The following is a 20,658-nucleotide window of genomic DNA, read 5'->3' on the forward strand; positions in this document are numbered from 1 at the left end:
ACTGAGCCTGCGCGTCTGGAGCCTGTGCCCCGCAACGGGAGGGGCCGCGATAGTGAAAGGCCCGCGCACCGCGATGAAGAGCGGTCTCCGCACCGCGATGAAGAGTGGCCCCCACTTGCCGTAACCAGAGAAAGCCCTCGCACGAACCGAAGACCCAACACAGCCAAAAATAAATAAATAAATAAATAAAGTAGCTATAAAATTTAAAAAAAAAAAAAAAAAAAAAAAAAAAAAAAAAAAAAAGAAAAAATAACTTAAGATATGGTAAAATTCCAACATCCTAAGAATGTAGTATTGCATAAATTGTAGGAAGCAAAATGAAAAACAGCATCAAATCATTTTGCAGTCAGAGTTTAACCAAAATGACTACACCTTTTCTGTGTTCTATGCTTTACTGACAAATTTTATTCAAAGAACTAAACTACATGTTTCTTCATAGTCACAAAATAAATAGAAGAAATGTCTATTTGGTGCTTCCTGTTTGGTTCTGTTAATGGACTAATGTTCCCTCCTGCTGTAGCAATTGAGGATGTTTGTATTCTTGACCCCTCCCACAGGGAAGCAGGAAAGAATCTGAACTGTGATGGCTAGCTGTACTTCTGGCTTTGATATACTGCTCTGGCCTCCGTGAAGGAGGAACAGACTTGAACTTGTACTGAAAGAAGTGAAAATGCAATCAAGAGTCTGACTTTAGCAGTCGTGTCTCTAAGCTTCTTGTGTAAGAACATAATTTCTTAATAACACACATAATGGTTTCAATTATCCTCAAAATTAGGCAGATAAAATATACAATAAGGCATTTTCTAAAAACTATGTAAAATGGCCAATGAGGTATGAAGCATATACCAATAATGGGCCCATTGATAACAAATAGAAATATTTACTGGGAGCATTCTGTAGTCAAGTATTATGAGAATGCTTTAAAGTTCTAAACTCTAAATACCCTGTAATCCCAGTGATTTCTATCCCTTGGACACCAGTTATGGTTCTTCCAGCAAATCATTTGTCCAAGATCCTGATGATAAAATCCATCTTCCTCAGATTCTACCTTTTCTGGAACCCCAACACCATACAAGATCATTCAGGGTCAGTTATAAGCTCTCCAGGTCACATCTAGAAGCTTAAAAGTTTATTCTAACCCTGCCCCTTAACCTAACCCTCCTCTTTCTTACCTGTTTCACCTTGTGATGGAAGAAAGGGAGAAATCCATGAAACACCTGTTTTAATTTTCTACTAGGAGATAATCTCCTGAAGTCTTTGATTCACCTCTTTTAGTACCTAAGAGCCAATAGATTACTCTTTGTGATGTGCTGGGTAACTAGGTAACTGAGGAAAACAGCGTCTGTTCTGGAGAAGATGGCACTATACCAGCTGAAGATACCTTTCCCTGACTTTTCCCTGTTCTTTCCTCTTCTTACTATCTGCACTGTAAACCCCTTTAGAATCCGCCAATCCATTTTCCCTGGAGTGATAAGGCCTACGTAGAAGGCCTGCATATTTGAAGATCATATAAATGACCTCCAACATGAGTCTCAAGGCTACAGTTTAGTAAATGTGAACTGTCATGAAAATCTAACTGCCTGACTGTCATCATTCTGAAGAGTCTACTTAGGGTTATATTTCTATTTGGCCTTTCCCTTTTTCCACTGGAGTGGATTTAGGAAAATATATTTATTTTCTCACCTGTCTAGTAATTTTTCTGCTTCATTTTGCTCTTATACCCTATTTCCCCCATTTAGATTTAGATATATTTTACTTTTCTTTCCATGAAGTCTCCATTCTAATTCATGCCCCATAGCTCAGCAGTAAATTTTAGGGAGCACCCAATATCTTTACATTTGACAAATGAAGAGAGAATGTAACAGTTTCCTTGGCCAAGCAAGAGAGAGACAGAGTATGACTGTAGTGAGTCAGGATTTGGCCACCTCAGCATCAGCCAAAAGACACCTAGACTGCCATAGCACTAGATGCAAGTACACGGCAGAGAGTGGGACAGAGGGTCAAACAGTGTTATGTTGTCACCATTTAAATATTATCAACAAGATCTAAAGAAGTAAGAAGATCACAATAACTTCCAAAAGATTTCATCACTTTGGCACAAGCAGCTCCTAAGATATTCCAAACATAAAGGTTTTTCTTTCACAGAAAGAGCTGAAGAGAACCCTTACCTCAGATCTTCCTTTCTTCTGTGTAGGCTCTTGCTTCTCAGGCTTCTGCTTTCGTGTCCTCTGAGCTCCTTCAGGATGCGGACTCTCTCCCAGTTACTATAGTGATAGGCCAGGAAAATATCGGAATGCATGCTGTAAGTCAGACAACAAATTATAAATGGGTTGGCATTTGACAAGGCAGAACTGTAAAAACAGAGAGTAGTGGTCTTTACTGCAAGGCAGAGGAAAATTACATAACACGCATCAGGGCATCACACTGTGACAAAACAGAAGTCGTATAAACATCTTAACTTTCAGGAGCCCATCTATCTCCCCCAGTTGCAACACAGTGCATTAGGTTTTATCAAAAATGATGAAAGGGGCAAGGAATTTGATGGAGTGCCAGAGACAGTACCCAGAAGAAGTCATGATTAAACTGAGATGTGAAGGTGGAGTTAAGATTTAGCTACTCTATGAAAAGGTAGGGACTGACTATAAAGTGCAAAGGCCGCTGAACGGGAGAGAAGGACATTTTCAAGAAGCTAGGGGTTTACCAACATGTCTGGAGTGAAGAAGGTAAAGGGGAAAGAATCGAAAGAGGTTGAGAAGGTAAGTGAATCAGGCAGAGCCTTACAGGCCACGTTCAAGGTACTGCATATGCTCTAAGGGCCACAAGAAGGCATTGTAGGATTTTAAGTAAGACCAAGATATGATCAGATTTACATTTCACATTCCCCATTTTCCCTCTCCGTTTTCTGTCATGGGCTTTTACCCTAATAAATTTCTTGCACATTTAATCCTGAATTGGCATCCACTTTTTGTATAATTTATACTAACGTAAACTAACAGAATTTTTAGAAGTAAATGAGTTAAGATATCTGCACAGTACTTTTTTTCTTAAGAAGCTCAATCAATTTCACAGGCACTTTTAAACACATTCGTTACTGTAATTAGTTTCAGGAAGTCATCTACAGCACAATCAAATACCAGTCTTCCTGGGCTGGATGTTATTTCAGGTCATTCAGCGCTATATTCTATTGCACTGTTGTGGTAAAGATTATCTGACAAATTGAAGGGATAATGCTTCACCAAAAAGTACTTTTCAAAAATTCTGTTTATCTAGTAGAGCGTGGATCATTAATTGAAAGCTGTGTAAAAAACAATTTCTTAAGTCCAGCCCCGGGGGAGGGTTGCTGTCCATTTATTGTTAGACACACATATCTGAAATGGAAGTATAATCTTGAAAATTATTAATTACTATTTTGATAAAAACAATGATAACATTTTCTATCAGAACTTTCCTTATCACTGTTACTTTTCTTACTGGGATATTAGAGTAGTAATTTCATTCCTTTGCTGGTGCAAGATTATTGAATTCCTTGTAGACAAGACATAGTATATTCTATATAATAGGGTATTTAGGCAGATGGTTAAATCACTAATGGTTACACCACTGATTTTAAATCACATAGATCATTATTAGTTAATGATCAGCCTATAGAAAGTCTCTAGTTATGAGTCACAGGCTAATCTGATGTAACATTTAGGACCAGTTGGAAAGTCTTTGTACAAAGATCCATGATCTCAACCATGAACCCAACCATGAGCCAGATAATGAACCTAACTCAGAAGCAGGCTTTGGTCCTACTGTCTTCCATTTGACCTTCTGTTTTCCAGACTCAGTCTGAACTACTTTCAGAATAAATTTCAAAGATTTATAAAATTAAGAGATTTATTGATATAAACTTTAAGCATTGATTCTCAACTTTAGATGTAATTCAGTGCACTTGAAATTTTAAGACAGAATGTAGTGACTCCAAACCCACTAAAGGAGAATCAGAGTGTTTAATGGGGGATAGTGGCATCAGTATTTTTTAAAGCACCAGATATAATTCTGATGTGAAATCAGCATTATGAGACATGGCTTTGGAAGCTATCAGTTACCTAATTTTATTCAGTATAACATAGTGCTTTAGAGTATGGGTTCTGGAGCTAAACAGCCTGGGATCAATTCCTCAGTCCCTTTTACTAGCTTCATGAGCATCAGTAAATTACTTAATGTCTCTGTACCTCATTTATTCAATATCCAGTGTATATTTGTTGAGTGCCAGGCTCTGTTCTAGAGGTACCAATGAACAAAACAGATAGAATCCCTGCCCTGTGACGTTTACATTCTAGAGCAAGGACACTTTGGCGGGGGAGGGGGATTGAGAGAGTATGTGAAGATTAAACAGATCTTATACGTAAGGTGCTTGGAACCATGCCAGGCACAAAATGTTCAACAAATGCTATCTGCCATTTCCTTATTTTACCAATGAGGAAACTGATATCCAGAGAGGGGGAGGAATCTGCCCAAGTAACTAAGAGAGGAGAAGAGAGGAGGCAAATCAGGCTCCAGGCTACCCTCACCTCACCTCCCTCAGCTCACTCCTAGAAGAATTTCAGTCTGGGGCTGCAAGACAGATGCTAAAACAATGGGGCCAGAACCTGCCTCCTGACACAGATTCCTGTACCTGAATGGAGCTCTTGCTGGTGCCATGTATCAGAAGCAAATATTGCTAAATGCAACTTTTATTTGGTATCCCTGAGGACATGGAAGATAAAGGGCTAAAAGAACTCATCTTGTTTGTAGCACCAGCCAATTCTTTAAGAATCCTTATAACAGTCACTGAGGGGCTATCTACTGTTCTCCATTTATATTATGAATCGGTGAAGAATGACTAAGGAAAAATGTAAAAGGAAACTACAAAATGTATTTTTGATAGCATTTAATATAAAATAATAATTATTAAAATCTCCCTCAAATAAAATGGTAATATCGGAGGATTAACCAAGATGGTGGAGTAGAAGGACGTGCTCTCACTCCCTCTTGCGAGAACACCAGAATCACAACTGGCTGCTGGACAATCATTGACAGGAAGACCCTGGACTTCACCAAGGAGGATACCCCACGTCCAAGGACAGAGGAGAAGCCACAGTGAGATGGTAGGAGGGGCGCAATCAGAGTAAAATCAAATCCTGTAACTGCTGGGTGGGTGACTCACAGACTGGCGAACACTTATACCACAGAAGTCCACCCACTGGAGTGAAGGTTCTGAGCCCCACATCAGGCTTCCCAACCTGGGGGTCCGGCAACGGGAGGAGGAATTCCTAGAGAATCAGACTTTGAAGCCTAGTGGGAATTGATTGCAGGACTTTGACAGGACTGGGGGAAACAGAGACCCCACTCTTGGACAGCACACACAAAGTAATGTGTGCATCGGGACCCAGGAGAAGGAGCAGTGACCCTGGGGGAGACTGAACCAGACCTACCTGCTGGTGTTGGGGGGTCTCCTGCAGAGGCGAGTGGTGGCTCTGTTTCACCGTGGGGATAAGGACACTGGCAGCAGAGGTCCTGGGAAGTTCTCCTTGGCGTGAGCCCTCCCAGAGTCTGCCATTAACCCCACCAAAGAGCACGGGTAGGCTCCAGTGTTGGGTTGCCTCAGGCAAAACAACCAACAGGGAGGGAACCCAGCCCCACCCATCAACAGTCAAGTGGATTAAGGTTTTACTGAGCTCTGACCGCCACAGCAACAGTCAGCTCTACCCACCACCAGAGCCTCCCATCGAGCCTCTTAGATAGCCTCAACCACCAGAGGGCAGACAACAGAAGCAAGAAAAACTACAATCCTGAAGCCTGTGGACCAAAAACCACAGTTACAGAAAGATAGAGAAGATGAAAAGGCAGAGGGCTATGTACCAGATGAAGGAACAAGAAAAAACCCCAGAAAAACAACTAAATGAAGTGGAGATAGGCAACCTTCCAGAAAAAGAATTCAGAATAATGATAGTGAAGATGATCCAGGACCTTGGAATAAGAATGGAGGCAAAGATTGAGAAGATGCAAGAAATGATTAACAAAGACCTAGAAGAATTAAAGAACAAACAAACAGAGATGACCAATACAATAACTGAAATGAAAACTACACTAGAAGGAATCAATAGCAGAATGACTGAGGCAGAAGAACGGATAAGTGACCTGGAAGACAGAATGGTGGAATTCACTGCTGTGGAACAGACTAAAGAAAAAAGAATGAAAAGAAATGAAGACAGCCTAAGAGACCTCTGGGACAACATTAAACGCAACAACATTCGCATTATAGGGGTCCCAGAAGGAGAAGAGAGAGAGAAAGGACCAGAGAAAATATTTGAAGAGATTATAGTCGAAAACTTCCCTAACATGGGAAAGGAAATAGCCACCCAAGTCCAGGAAGCGCAGAGAGTCCCATACAGAATAAACCCAAGGAGAAACACGCCAAGACACATAGTAATCAAAGTGGCAAACATTAAAGACAAAGAAAAATTATTGAAAGCAGCAAGGGAAAAATGACAAATAACATACAAGGGAACTCCCATAAGGTTAACAGCTGATTTCTCAGCAGAAACTCTGCAAGCCAGAAGGGAGTGGCATGATATACTTAAAGTGACGAAAGGGAAGAACCTACAACCAAGATTACTCTACCCGGCAAGGATCTCATTTAGATTTGATGGAGAAATCAAAAGCTTTACAGACAAGCAAAAGCTACGAGAATTCAGCACCACCAAACCAGCTCTACAACAAATGCTAAACGAACTTCTCTAAGTGGGAAACATAAGAGAAGAAAAGGACCTATAAAATGGTAATATCTTGTGAATAAAGCAAATCTGATAATTTCCCCTAATATATTTAAGCCAGAGCATTACTTTAAAGCATTTAAGAGTCAGATGGAACTTAAGAAGCTTACAGGAGACCAGAAGTCAGGAAAGCAATAATTGAAGATGAGAAAATGTATTATTGGAATAACTTATCTGAGCCAAACTCTTATGAGATGTCCAAACATTTCTTCTAACCCTTTATTAGAATGACTAATATTTGTTTGCATTACAAGATAACTATAAAGATTAAAATCCATATGATGTGATTAAGCTCAAACTTGTTCCCATGACCCTCAAGTCTTAAAAAAAAAAACCTGAATTCAAATTTAATTAAGAATTAAATTTGAAGTTGAGTAAAGTAAGGAGGGGCAATCAATTTAAACATGTTGTAATTCATACTAGAATCTATTTGAAAAACCTAATTTGTTCTGTTAGAGTCCTGTCTTATGATAACACAGCAACATTTTCTTTTATCCTTATTATGAAAGCACATGAACTGGAAAAGAAAAAGACAAAATAGTAAATCTTGTTTTAGTATAAGAGATTACATTGACAGAAAAAAAATGAGGAAAAGGAAATCATCAAGGCAGTGGCTGAGAGCCTTGAAAACAAAGATAAATAAAGCGAAACTTGATGTAAACCGTGAGAAAACTGCCCTGTACCTAGGAGGGTTTACGTATATGTATCATTAATTTCTCTATGAATTTTCTCTCTAATTCAGGATATGAGTTAGCAAAATTATTGGGATAGTGAGCTCTAAATCTGTTATTATAGTCAAGAGAGTAGGTATAATAAATGACCAGATGACAGGCATGTTCATGAACTTAAAGCCAAAAAGTTAGAGTCTGTGCTTTTTAAGAAAGCAATAACTAAATCATTTGATCGACTATACACAGAAATTAATGCTTCAACTAAGAGAAAAGGAAAAGAAAGCCTACTGAAGCTTGAGCTTTTAAACTAGAAAATGAAAACAGAAGGTCTATGTCTGAATCTGCTGGTTATTCACTCTTTGTGGCTTGAATTACTCCAACTCTGCTTGCAATTAATTTCTAAAGGATTTATGTGCAAAGAGCAGTTAAAGACGTCACACATTTAAGGGTGTTATGTAAGCAATCATTATTACTAACCAACAAAAAGATATAGGGAGAGCTCTAATCAAATTCACCAAGTGCTGCATAAACCCATTCAGAAAGCAGTGGGATGGTTTACTATGGTTTGGCTTCATTTAAAAATTGGGTTGTAAAAGTACAAACTATATATTATTTTTCCAGGGCTGCCATACAAAGTACCATAAACTGGGTGGCTTAATACAATAAAAATGTATTGTCTCACTATTCTGGAGGCTAGAAGTTCAAAACCAAAGTGTTGGCAGGACTATGCTCCCTCCAAGCCTCCAGGGAGGATCCATTCTTGCCTCTTCCAGCTTCTGGTAGCCCCAGATGTTCCTTGGCAGATAACTCCAGTCTCTGCTTCTGTCTTCACGGGGCTGTCTCTTTATAAGGACACTAGTCATACTGGCTTAGGGGCCTACCCTACCTCAGTATGACCTCATCTTAACTAATTACATCTGCAACATTCCACCTCCTAATAAAGTCACATTTGGAGGTACTAGGGGTTAGGACATCAACATATTTTTTTTTAACACAATTCAATCCATAATAATCTGTAACTGCTGTTTGGCATACATTATCTGTCTACAGAAAAGAAAAAAATAAGGTTAATGTATATAAACCAGAAAAACATAAGAGAGTAAGTTTCTCCATTACTGGCTTTAAAGATTTATAGATTGATGTTCCAGTTCCTTTTTCCAGAGTAAACCATATTACAGATGGCAATAGGTTTCTCCTCTCAGAGTCTCCCTCCTATACCTGGATTACCCCCGGCCCCCCACCAACCACTCCTTAGTCCTTCAATGCTTTCCTGAAATGCTCCTTCCTCTTCACCATCAGATCCTTTCTGTACTTTAAGGACCAGCTATGTCATCCTTCAGGAAGGCTGCTCTGACCAGTGACTGTGCCCATAGTGACTTACGTTCCTCCAAACCCTTACAGTGTTTATGCCCGAATTATTGAACTGGTTACCATCTTACTGATATTTTTCAAAATGTATTTATGTAGTTAAAACAAAAAAGTAATACATTACATACTCCAAAGCTGAAAAAGTAAAAAAAAAAAGTCCTCTCATCCCTGAACCCCACATTCCCTGGACCTCCACACATCACCTAGCTCTCAGCTCAGTCATCTCTTCTGCAAAATCAAAACTTGGACTAGATGATCTCTAAGGTCCTTTTCAGACTGAGCACAAAGGTCCTAACACAGAAGATTTTAAGGATGAGGGGTAGCACATTGTGGTGGTTGATATACTCTAGAATCAAACAGAAACTGACTTAGAAACTCAGTTCTACCTCTTTCTATCTCATTTCTTGTTTCTAACTTACACCAGCCACTGTTCTAGGCCCTGACAATGCAGCAGCAAATAAGACTGTTAAGGTCCCTGCCCTCATGGTGATTACGTTCCTGTAGGAGAGACAATTTAAAAAAATATATAAATGTATGAGTAAATAATATGATTTTGGTTGATGATAATTACCACGCGGAAAAGTAAAGCAAGGCAAGAGATTAATGAATGAGGGAGTGTAAAAGATATTTTAAATAGTTTGTTGGGGTACATTCTCTGGGAAGTGCTATTTGACAGAGAGTGAAAAGGTCTGGAGAAGTGCATTTCAGAGAGAAGCAGCAGCATGAGTAAAGGCCCAGAGACAGGAAGGCAGATGGTCAGAGCACAGGTCTGCTACTTACTCTTTTCATTTTATTTTAGAGATAGGTCATTGTGATCTTTTTCATTCTTTTATACAGGGGGCTTTTTTTTTCTATTGTATGCATGTTCCATGATTTTTTTAATAGTCCTCTATTGATAGGCATTTGGGTTGTTGCCAATATTTTGTTGTTACAAGCAAAAAATTACAAACATGAAATTGTCAGCACAGCCTGCTGGAATGGAACAGACTGAGCTGGAAACAAAGCTCTGTCTTCCTCTCTCTTCTTGTCTCTCTCTTTATTTTGACTGTATTTCACTGACTGCTTTAGGTACTAGGAATATAGCAGTGAGCTAGATGTCCAGGTCCCTGCCTCAGGATACTTATATTCTGATGGGAGAGAGAGACATTATGAAAATGAACATACATGTAAAAAAGATACGGTTTTGGATTGTGACAAATGATGTAAAGAAAATAAAGCAGGACAAGGGAAGAGTAAATGGCAAGGCTGTGGGTTCTGTTCCAGATATACTGGTCAGGACAGGCTTTGAGAAGGTGGTATTTGAGTAAGACATGAATAATGTGAAGGGCCAGACATTCAAAAGTCTAAGGAAGAGCATTCCAGACAGAAGGAGCAGCACATGTAAAGACCTGAGGCAGGAAAGGGCTTGGCACACTGGAGGAACAGCCAGAAGACACAGTGGTTGGGAGCACACCCAGCCAGATGGAAGGAAACGAGCTGAGGCTGGAGGCACAGGCAGGGTGGGGCACAAAGGCCCTGTGGCCATAGGGGACATCTGGACTTGTTCTAAGTGTAACGGGAAGCCATGGGGAGAGCCATTGTAAAAAAGAATTACACGTTCTGATTCATGTTTTGGAAAGCTCACTCTGGCTGTGTGTGGAAAGGAAACTATGAGGGGGATGAGTAGAACCAGGATACGAGTCTTGCTGAAGTCCAAGCAAGAGTTGATGGTGGTGTATCTTTATGTATGTATGTATGTATGTATGTATGTATGTATGTATGTATGTATCTATCTATCTATCTATCTTATCTACATCTATAAGTAGAGTGGGTTTGATAAATATGGTGAGAAGTGTGCACATTTAGGGAAAAAAAAAGCTGTTGGTAGACTGAATGCCAGTAATAAAAAAAAAAGAGGGAAATAAAGGATGACTCCCAGGTTTTCTGTTGTGAACAACTGGGTGAATGGACTGAGATCAGGAAAGCTGGGGTAGCAGCACAGCTGCAGGGCATGGGTGGGAATACCAAGAAGAATATAGTTTAGAGTTAGAGACCTATTAGGCATCCAGATGAAGATTTTGGGGAATGGCTGGATATAAGAAGAGGACCTCGACAGTGACTGAAAAAAAAAAAAAAGAATTCTTCAGCCTACAGGTGATTCATCAGTGTACTCAAAGCCATTTGAGTAGATGAAGCAACCTAGGTAGGAAGCATGTACAGAGAAGAGAAGAGGGCAAAGGCCAAGTCTAGAACCCTTCCGTATTTAGAAGCTAGGAAGAAAAGAAGGACTAAACAAAAAAAGATGAGAAATAGCTGCCTATAAAATCAGGGCAACAACTGGAGAATGTAGTATCCTGAAGCCACCTTCAAGTTATAGAACCCAGACTTTGAGCCTTGGCTTCCTCATCTGTAAAACAGTACTTACCTATAAGAATTTGTGGGGACTGAATGCAATTATATATGTAAAGTGCCTACCAGGAAACCTAGCCATAATAAATATTCAGTAGACTCTAATAGTTGGCAAAATTTAGAATGTTGTTTATATGCATTACTATTGGGCTATATTCATATTGGAGTTAAGAAAAGCAAAGGTGAATGTGTTCATATATTAATGTTATCTGAAGTCACAAAGTGGCAATAGTAGGATTCACAAAAAATAACAGATAATCTATAGGTAATTGACCTTCATTTTAGAGTGTTGTGTGTGTATTCAAATGACATATCTAATGACTAAGTATATAAAAAAGTTATTTTCTAGACCATCTTAGAAGAAAGAAAGCTTCCTAAATAGAGATTTATGTGTGTGAAGGTTGGGGAGAAGCGAATAAAATGAGTATTTATTGAGTGCTTACTATGTGTCATGCACTACAACAGATGATTCAGATTTACTTACTTAGACATAAAACTTCATGAAACATAATGTGATATTATTAATATGTTCAATTTACTAATGGGTGTTTTAAACAAAATTAAAAATTTGGGTAAAAGCAATAATCAATCAGAGATTTTAATTACCTATCAGTTTCTTATTTTGTTCTCTTGAATTAAAATTATTAATCATAAAAGCTACTGTTTATTGATTATCTACTATGCTCAAGGCACTGGAGCTCATAATTTACATGTAGTTTTTCATTTTCAAAACAGCCCCCCAGAAGGATAGGTATTATTATCACCATTTTATAGAAGATATACTTGAGACCCAATGGATTTATGTAAGTTGTTTAAAAAATATAGCTGATACGTCACAAAATAAAAGACTGTGGACTCTGGTCTTTCTCATTAAAAAGCCCTCGTTCTGGGGCTTCCCAGGTGGCGCAGTGGTTGAGAATCTGCCTGCTAATGCAGGGGACACGGGTTCGAGCCCTGGCCTGGGAAGATCCCACATGCCGCAGAGCGGCTGGGCCCGTGAGCCACAACTGCTGAGCCTGCGCGTCTGGAGCCTGTGCTCCGCAACGAGAGAGGCCGCGACGGTGAGAGGCCCGCGCATCGCGATGAAGAGTGGCCCCCGCTTGCCACAACTGGAGAAAGCCCTCGCACAGAAACGAAGACCCAACACAGCCAAAATCAATCAATCAATCAATCAATCAAACATACGCATCTGATTCAAGATCCTCAATTTAAAAAAAAAAAAAAAAAGCCCTCGTTCTATCCACTATACCAGACTATCACCATAATATTTTGACATTTATTCTTCATGTTCAACCTTCCTAATATTTTCATCTATATATATATATATATATTTTTTTTTTAGCTACTTTATTTATTTATTTATTTATTTTTGGCTGTGTTGGGTCTTCGGTTCGTGCGAGGGCTTTCTCTAGTTGCGGCAAGTGGGGGCCACTCTTCATCGCGGTGTGGGGACCGCTCTTCATCGCGGTGCGCGGGCCTTTCACTATTGCGGCCCCTCCCGTTGCGGGGCACAGGCTCCAGACGCGCAGGCTCAGTAGTTGTGGCTCACGGGCCCAGCTGCTCCGTGGCATGTGGGATCTTCCCAGACCAGGGCTCGAACCCGTGTCCCCTGCATTAGCAGGCAGATTCTCAACCACTGCGCCACCAGGGAAGCCCTCATCTATATTTTTAAACAAATATTCTCTGTTTAAACAGTTCATTTCAAAATATATTAGAATAAGGAAGGACACATCCAGTTCTATGTTACTTTACACATTTACAAGATTTACAAATCCTTTATAAGAGTTAAGTCAAGATTCAAAACAAAACAAAACAAGCAAACAAAACTCTAGAATTTCTGAGCCTAATGCTTACCAGGGAACAACTTGCTTCTAATGCTGTCGATGTACAATATGGGGGCAGGCAGTGTCAGCAGATAAATAGTGTGTGAGGCAGCCAGGTTGCATGACAGCCAGTAAAGGAAGTGAATCTACTCTGTTGTGGACTGAATGTTTGTGTCTCCCCTAAAATTCACATATTGAAGCCCTAACTCCCAAGGTGATGGTATTAGGAGCTGGGGCCTTTTAGATGGAGATGAGGTCTCGAGGGTGGTGTATTCATGGTGGGTTAGTACCTGTATAAAAGAAAGGAAGAGAGAGGGAGTTCTGGCTCTCTCCATGCACACACATCAAAGAGAGGCCATGTGAGCACATGGGAGAGAGTGACGGTCTACAAGCCAGGAAGAAGGCCTTTACCAAGAATTGAATCTTCTGGCACCTTGATCTTGGACTTCTTAGCCTGAAGAACTGTGATAGGTAAATATCTGTTATTAAAAACCACCCAGTCTATGGTATTTTGTTATAGCAGCCCAGACTAAGACCTACTCCATAACACAGTTGACATAGAGCTGTAGTAATATGTGATTGAGGACATTCAAAATTAGTCCAGCTGGTCTTCCAAAGAACACAGAAATGGATTGATGGATTTTACAATTGCTATAGATCTCACTGAATATTTATGGCCATGTACAGAATGAAATGAAATCAAGCAAAAGTGATCTCTGAGTTGATAGGAACTACTACCAAATAACTCAGAATTAAGGAAAATATTAATCTTTTTTCTTAATTAATTAACTAATTTTTGGCTGCGTTGGGTCTTCGTTGCTGCGCATGGGCTTTCTCTGGTTGTGCAAGCGGGGGCTGCTCTTCACTGTGGTGCGTGGGCTTCTCATTGTGGTGGCTTCTCTTGTTGCAGAGCATGGGCTCTAGGCACATGGGCTTCAGTAGTTCTGGCACGCGGGCTCAGTAGTTGTGGCGCATGGGCTTAGTTGCTCCGCGGCATGTGGGATCTTCCCAGACCAGGGCTCGAACCCATGTCCCCTGCATTGTCAGGTGGATTCTTAACCACTGCGCCACCAGGGAAGCCCAAATATATTAATCTTTACAAGCTTTTCCAATACTTCCTCCTAATTATGCTTGAACTTGACTAACTAGTTCATATTTATACAACCTGTCTCCAGCTTTCGAATGGGGAATGATCTTGTGCACACTTCCTCCGTTACACAGCATGGGCTGCACAGTTTTGTTCTGTTTTGAGTAAAATATCTGCTGAAATGTCTGTGAGTGAGGGGCTGGGGAGGGGACTATATAGGAAAAAGTTTTTTAATTAAAAATGAGCTGGAGTAAAGGTAACAAATAGAGATGAATATTCCTACCCTTGTTTAACTCTGTATTACCTAACGAAAAAGAATTATTCATAATTTATTAATAACATTACTTCATTTTTAAAAAAACTTTCTTCATTAGTGTAAGCATGCTTTATCTAGTTCATGTCCATATAAAGTATATGAAGGAAAGTTTATTTCTTTTCAGAATAACAGTTTTCAATTAAAATATTCTTTACTAAAAATTCTCAAGACCATTGAAATCTATAACTCATGATATAGAAACAGGCAGGCAGGGCTATATGCAATGCCTTTGCTTCATTAGAAACTGTGTCTCTCTTTGTCGAATGCTAAAATCAATTTGTCACAAATTCAAATGAAGTGGCAATGAATCCACACTCAAACAGTAGAGTTAATGAGTAATTGAAGTGGTCAGGTTTAGATTCTGCTTCATTCATTCAGCCAGCCTGGACTCCAGGGGGTCAGGCACTGTGTTGGAGACAGAAAGATAAGGCACACAGCTGCTGCCCTCAGGATTCACTTCCGGTGGGAGAGAAAGATCCATCAGCAACTTAATATAAGACAGTCCTAACTGCTATAGTTTACCTCTATGCAAAGTACTACGTATACACATAGTAGTATACACATATGGGCTGCCATAATGGACTGCATAGCTTAACAAACAGAGATGTATTTCTCACAATTGTGGAGCCCGAGAAGGCCAAGATCAAGGTGCCAGAAGACTGGCCTGCAGAAGGCCACTGTCTCACTGTGTCCTCACATGGTGGAGAGAGAGACAAGTTCTCTGGTGTCTCTTTTTATAAGGGCACTAATCCCATCATAAAGGTCCCATCCAGGCTTCCCTGGTGGCGCAGTGGTTGAGAATCTGCCTGCCAATGCAGGGGACAGGGGTTCGAGCCCTGGTCTGGGAAGATCCCACATGCCGCGGAGCAACTGGGCCCGTGAGCCACAACTACTGAGCCTGCGCGTCTGGAGCCTGTGCTCCGCAACAAGAGAGGCCGCAATAGTGAGAGGCCCGCGCACCGCGATGAAGAGTGGCCCCCGCTTGCCACAACTAGAGAAAGCCCTCGCACAGAAACGAAGACCCAACACAGCCATAAATAAAATAAATAAATTAAATAAAAAATAAATTAAAAAAAAAATAAAGGTCCCATCCTCATGACCTTATCTTACCCCTTTTCCCTCCAAAGTCCCCATCTTCAAATACTATCACCTTGGGGGTTACAGCTTAACATATGAATTTTAGGGAACACAAACATTCAGTCCATAACAGGAGGGATGTGTTAACTCTGCCTAGGGTTATAGAGGAGGATACTGCAGAACTGACTCCTGCGCTTGGTCTCAGAGCAAGCATAGGAAGTCACTAGTGAAGAAACAGTGAAGGCACATCTTGTAGAAGAATAGCAGGAAAAAAACCACAGAAGGAAGAATGACAGGTGATCATTTCATCATGGACAGAATGAGTACCCATTGGGAAAGGAAACAGTGAGGTAGAAAAGTAATTTGAGACCAGATTATAGGAAGTCCTGAGCATGATGCTGAGGAGCTTAAAATTTCTTTACATGGGCAGCGGGAAGCTGATGAGATTGTGTGTGTGTGTGTATGTGTGTGTTATCAATAAAATTTGGTATTTGGATAAAAGTAATACACATTTAATATTTAAAAATTTAATTTTTGTAAGTTTTTATGATGAAATAATATCAAACTTAGAGAAAGCAAGAGTAGTACAAAGAACTCCTGTATACTCTTTACCCAGATTTACCAATTATTACTATTTACCACATTTGCTTTATTTTTCTCTTTTCTTTCTCTGTATAACATATATATTATTTATATAGACATAGAGAAATAGACATATAGATATGCATGTATATGTATACACACATACACCTTTATATATACTCACATGTATATATACACATTTTTTTTTCTGAACTAATTGAGAGTAGTTAATCCTTTTACCCCTTAATAGTTCAGTGTGTATTTTCCAAGAATAAAGGCATTCTCTTTTATTACCGAATTACAATCTTCAAATTCAGGAAATTTTAATCCATGTAATTCCAATTTTGTCAATTGTCCTAATAATGACCTTTATAATATGACAATTTTTATCTTGTAGAACCAAATCCAGGACCATGAATTGTGTTTCATTTTCTTGTCTCCTTCAAGTCCTTTAATCTGCAAAGTTCTTCAGCCTTTATTTTTCATGACATTGACATTTTTAAACAATATGCTAAAAATACTTTATTATTGAGAAATCACTAAGGTCAATGAGAAAGAGGTGGATGGGTAAGAGACAGCATAAAATGAGGGGCAGAGAGGAGACCTGGGAGACAGAAACAGCTTGAGGTGATGAAGGCTTAGTGGGATGGGAGAGAAGGGGGCCCACATGGGAAATTCAACAGCATTTAGTGCCCATTATGTGTGAAAAGTAAAGAAATGAAAGTTTGATTTTAGCTTGGGCCATTCAATGGATGGTGATAAGGATCATAAGTAACAGATTTTGTCCTTTGTTTGATTTTAGGTTGAAGGAGGATAACCAGTGTTGCTTTTGGGTGCTAAGTAGATCTATGTATTATGCGATTGGAAATAAGACACAGAGCTCAGGTGAGATGTCTGGGATAGAGAAGGATTACCTAAAGAAGAATAAACCTAAATAGTCTATCTTCTGCTTAGCTTTCCATCTCCCAACTGAGCCCTGTGCACAGCAGATACTTAATACGGATTGTAGACTGACAACCATCTCATAGTAGCTTAAGGGAAGGGGAAGGGGTGGCCAAGTTTTCTTCCAGGCAGATGAGGGCTGGGAGGACTCTGGGGATTTCCCTGCAGAAATGGGGAAGCCCTGAGCAGATCAGGACGGCTCCTCCCCTGTTGCTGAGAATCAAACAGGAATTAACAGGGTGCCAGAGGAACAACACTTTGTACCAGGTTCACGATTCCCCATCCAGAATTTCCAAACCCAAAAAACTCTGAAAATATTTTTGTATCTCATTTGGCAGCAAAACTTGACCTGAAGTGATCCTGAGGCTCTTGATGGTGTTTATTTATCCCACTCACTGTGAATATTCATACATTTCCCCGCATGCCTATTAATGTATTTGATAATAACAAGTGCTGCCTCAGAACTCACTGTGGGTAGTACTCAATTCATGGTATATCTGCCCTATCTACCTCCTTTCTAAAAACCGAAAAACTCTGAATATGAAACTCATGGGACTGTAAAGGTTTCAGATGAGGAAATGTGGAAGTGTATTTAAAAAGTAGGGGTAAATACTTTGCAACCTAGACTGACACCTTTAAATGAACATTCCACCCATGAATATGTGAGTGAAGCTCACAGAAGACTCCCCAGGCTTTGGCACCTTACATCTGGAACTACTGAGAGGACCTTGGTTTCCCCTGTTTTGACTCACTTCTCACTTCAGCATCTTTGGCTCTTTGCTTGATTTTATCCCTCAGCAACCATTACAGGCCTGGCTCACCATTTAATCCAAAGCCCTCACTCTTCTTCAGGATATGGTTTTGGCTGTTTGATCTCTGGCCCTCCTGAATTGTAACTGCCTCTAAAAAAAGGGGCTTAGACTTCCCTGGTGGTGCAGTGGTTAAGAATCCGCCTGCCAATGCAGGGGACATGGGTTCAATCCCTGGCCCGGGAAGATCCCACATGCTGCGGAGCAACTAAGCTCGTGCGCCACAACTACTGAGCTTGCGCTCTAGAGCCCGCAAGCCACAACTACTGTGCCACAACTACTGAAGCCCGTGCGCCTAGAGTCCGTGCTCTGCAACAAGAGAAGCCACCGCAATGAGAAGCCCGTGCACTGCAACGAAGAGTAGCCCCCGCTCGATGCAGCTAAAGAAAGCCCGCGCACAGCAACGAAGACCCAACGCAGCCAAAAATAAATAAATAAAATAAATAAATTTATTTTTAAAAAAGGGGGGGGATTATCAGCCCCTCTCTGCATCAGCCCTCCTCCACCCTCACTGTTCTATGCCTTATAGGACCCATCACGTACACCTGTCTTACTGTCCTGTCCCTCACATTGGGGGGTTGGGAGGGAGTGTGCAAAAAGGAATCAGACCATCCAGCTGGTCATTTGTTGGCTCATCGTTTATTCATTCATTCAAGAAATATATATTGAATGTCTACAATGTGCCAGATGCTGTGCTAGGCTCTTAAAGTTTGGCAATTAACAGACATTATTTGATGTCATCATTGCATTTACAATCTACCAAGGGAAACATATTAAATAAATAATTAACTACAATTGTAAGTGCTACAAGTGGGGATGCAGAGTGCAGTGAGAGTGTATAAGGAGGGGGAGGGGCCCGACTTGGTGCAGAGGCTCAAGGAAGTCTTCCCTTCCTCACAAGAGGAAGACTTATGAGTTGAGATGAGAGGGTGAGTAGGAGGTAGCCGGGTGAAAAGGGTGAGGAAGGCAGGGAGGATGGGGTAGAGAGAATTCCAGGCAAAGCAAACTGCATAAAAAGGACCCAAGGCAGGAAGGAACTTTGCCTAAATGTGGAAGTGAAAGCCTTCACTGTAGCTAGAAGGGAAAGAGAGGGCCTGCGGTGAGGTCTTTATCCTAAGAGATAATCAGCCACTGGGGAGGTGGGGAGGTGGGGAGGTGTGGAGGCGGGGGGGTTGGTTAACTAAGGATGTGAACTAATCAGCTACTACTTATCAGGTCTCTCTGGTTGTGAAGTGGAGATGAGATTGGAAAATCAAGGGTGAATGTATGAAGAACAGAATAATACAGTTCTTCCCTCTTGGGACACATAGACATTTAATAGAATAGGTAACACAGAAACATATTGAACGAGCATGACCCTGAGCAGGACTTGACCTCCCTGCTCCTGAAACGGTGGGTTACACAGTCTAGCTCCACATGGGTAAGGCCAGGGATTTCAGGAAGGCCTGGCCATCTCCAGGGAAGAAGAAGAACAAGACTCCCCCTCCAGGTGGGTCCTCAGGACTGCCTTTGACCTCCAAGGGAGAAGCCTGCCCCAGAGCGGTTTGTCTGCTCTCTCTCTCTTTATGCTGGCACTTACAGCCACTCCAAAACCTTTCAGCCTGACCACTTCAGTAATCCAACTACCATTCTACAACCAAAGAATGCTCTATCTCTTAGGACCTTGCTCCATATTTTGTATTTGCGCAGTATCTGAATAAAAATCATACTTGGGATGATTTCACCTTTAAGTTTGCTGCCCATAATCACTCATCATTTAACCCAAGAAAAGATGGCCATGAAGTTTGCATTAAGAATCATAATCATATGTTATCATATATAAACTATTTCACTCAAATAGAGCAGGATCTACTCTGGCTTACTTCCATATTCCAAGACTTTAATGCTGCCTGTTGGCAATAGGAACACTGCTGGAATTCATTCTTGAACATAACTTTTTCTGAACTGGAACTCTACACTAAAAAGCAGTGAAGAAAACTTGTTACCATTCATTGATTTTGGACTTAAATTCAAAGGGTGGGAGGAATGGGGGAAGGACAACAGTTCTTTGACACTAGCAAGTTAGTAGAAGGCCAAAAGCCTCATTTTTAGACTTGATAGCCTGAGGCAGAAGAGTCAGGAAAACATTTTTGCAAAGTAGATCTTCAGCAGGAAGGGAAAGATAAGATAAATATATGTAATGAAGCATATTAAGCAATTGCAAATGTTGTACCTGGACCCTCTGAATTCTAAAAATTCCCAGCTCTTCACTCATGTGGAATTTGATCAAAAAGTGATAAAATTATATATTCAGAAGTTAAAGGAACTTGCACATTTGAAGTTGGACTTTTTTGCTTTCATTTTTGCATTTGTATGAAAATAATATTCAAATATGGCATGAAATGAGTACTGTACTATTAAGGAATATTCAGTATTCCCAAAATAGTAACAGCCACTTAAAATATACTACTTGAAACTTGCTATTCAAACATGACTCTATTACTTTCACTTGTTCTCTAATTGTGACTTGAGGTCCCAAAGGACTACAGCAACCTCTGTAGTAGTTTAGTCTGAATAAAATGTCTTTCTGGAAGATGTGAAGGTGTGTCTACACTTTCTTAATACTGTACACATCTTCCTAAGAAAAATTTACAGTTTTTTTCTGGGCTAAGATTTATGAATAACTGCCAAATTAAAAATAAATGGTTTGAACAAAAGCAAATTATTAGCAGACCAGCAGTTTATTAAAATCCCACAACTCGATTTCCATCTAATGTTCCACATTATGCCTGCCCACAGCCAACCACTGCCAAAAC

The sequence above is a fragment of the Balaenoptera acutorostrata genome, chromosome 14, assembly GCF_949987535.1.
Source record: "Balaenoptera acutorostrata chromosome 14, mBalAcu1.1, whole genome shotgun sequence".
Classification (NCBI taxonomy): Eukaryota; Metazoa; Chordata; class Mammalia; order Artiodactyla; family Balaenopteridae; genus Balaenoptera; species Balaenoptera acutorostrata.